This window comes from Montipora foliosa, chromosome 2 (assembly GCF_036669935.1).
Source record: "Montipora foliosa isolate CH-2021 chromosome 2, ASM3666993v2, whole genome shotgun sequence".
In the NCBI taxonomy this organism is placed as follows: domain Eukaryota; kingdom Metazoa; phylum Cnidaria; class Anthozoa; order Scleractinia; family Acroporidae; genus Montipora; species Montipora foliosa.
Window position 1 is genome coordinate 19,634,243 of NC_090870.1, and position 2,328 is coordinate 19,636,570.

Genomic DNA, 2,328 nt, shown 5'->3' on the forward strand with positions numbered 1-2,328 from the left:
TGCGGGAGCACTGATTGGGGACACTGTAAAGTGAAATTAGCACACAACAAGTCAAATGTTGGTTTTTTGAGGAGAGGGGAAACCGGAGTACCCGGAGAAAAGCTCTCGGTGTAGAGTAGAGAACCAACAAACTCAACCCACATATGACGCGAGGAATCGAACCTGGACCACATTGATGAGAGGCGAGTGCTCTCGCCACTGCGCCATCCCTGCACCCCGTTGCGAAAGTACTAGTGCTTTCCAAAGTAAACTGCCTTTGGATAAAAATCAAAGCTCAAAATTTGCCAGTCAGGGTTAAGCAGACATACTTTCAAAATCTGAAGAAGAAAAGGAAGTGATTTTTTTTATCACAGGGGCAATTTAAGAAATTGTATCGTGCGTACTTTTTCGCGCCCTGTCTAAAAGAAAAGTACGCCTGATCGCAGGTTTAGGAAAGACAACGAAAACAAAGCTACTAGTATTTCCCGCAAATGCCACTTCACATTTGGTGCCGTTTTTCTGTTTAAATCATAAAGGAACAAATAATTTCCAGATAAAATCACAGAAAAAGCTTAATCCTTCATGTTATCATTCGCAATCAACAGTACGTACAATAAACTTTATTTAAACTCGACTTTTAAGATGCCAATAAAGCATGCTAATATCTCCAAGGAAAACGAACTTTGAGAAATTCTAGTTTTCCAGCAGCAGCTACTCAACAATTATTTTGTTAGTGTCACCCAAGAGGAAGGGGGGGGGGGGGTAGGGGTGTACAAGGGGGTAGGGGTCTCTTCACGAGTTCACGAACCAAAAAGTTTTTAGCCTGCAGTGTAGGCGTATTTTGGGCGCGCGAGAGCACATTTTCTTATTAGGCTTTCATCTTAGATTTGGTAACTGTGGAGGATTGGGGCAAGGAAATATTTGCCGAGGGAGTAGGTGTTAAGTGGAAAAATGAGCGAGTGGGGAGGGGGAGGGGAAGGAACCCACCCGCCACTGCACCAAGCCTCTACCGGTCAAGCATCTAATTACAATTAAAGATGGCGGCATCGAAAGCCTGATTTATCTAGCGTTCCGCTCCAAAATAACGCCTGCACTGCAGGCTAAAAAGTTGTGTTTCACAGGTCTCACGCTTCTCGCAAATAGAGGTCGTAACAAGAAGGTATAAAAAGTTACTGAAGCGACCTCTAGCCCCATTTTGTAAAACAGAGTGCTTGACTTTAGTTTACTAGTTGTGTGCAGACCTTATGAAAAACATTTGACTCGCGCAGCTCGCTCACTACGAGTGGTTACTGTCCTCCAATCTCGTTCCCAGAGGCCGCGATCCTTTTGGTAAGGGGTTAGGGGATCTTGATCCGTGGCGCTGGCTAAGAAGATCGCAGCTCTGGGTACGAGAATGGAGAATGCCATTTTGAATGCACGAACACGTGAACATGCGTAGTAAGCTCTTGGTGCCCAACCTCCCTGCGTATCGGTTGCTAAATCAGTATTTGAGCGCCCATTTTCTGACTGGGATTGCCATGCGGCAACCCAGTAATTAGTGCCCTGAACAACACTGATTATAATCTATAGCTCTTTACAATAAATGTATATTTAGGGCCGACCATTTAACTTTTGGGGGGTGATTTCTGGTCAGCAAGAATTTTTTTTAGCAATCTGGTGTGCAGGATATTTTTTTCCCCTTTTTTTCCCATAAGCTTTCCGTTAAATTTGTTCTGCATGTAATGTTTTTCTTCGGACAAGCGCTTGCGGGAAATTTTTTTTCAAAATCACCCACCCCCGCCCCCAAAAGTTAAATGGTCGGCCCCTTAGTTACTTTTAGATTTATTTTTATATTTATATAGAAATTTAATAAAGCTCTATACAAAGTTTTCTGATCTTAGATTTAAACTAATGCAGTTGCTGTTGACTCCTTTCAGGTGGAACCAAAATCTTTGTATGCCTTCCTGAATTAAAGGAATTTTCATTGAAATGAGCAATAATATTTTTTATTCTTCTCTTCTTCCACTGGTAAATTCAGCAGAAACAATTCCCGTGTCATTGGTAAACCAGACCCTCGAAAAATCTGACACCTAACAGGTAGCTCAATAGTCCCTTGGCATGACCGTATCACGTGACCTTGTTGGTACAAAATTGATGCCAGAAATGGAAAGAACGAGATGAAATTAGTAAGCATTTTAATTTTTGAGGCCACTGACATTTAAGTGAGAGATTTTACAGTGATTTTATGCTTAATTTTGCCCTCTCGCGACCTCACTTCAAGTTCGCTTGATTTCTCAATCAAAGGGTTTTAAGAGGGCAACTTGGAACAAGTCTAGATGAATCCACAAAGGCAGAATAATCCCACATAAA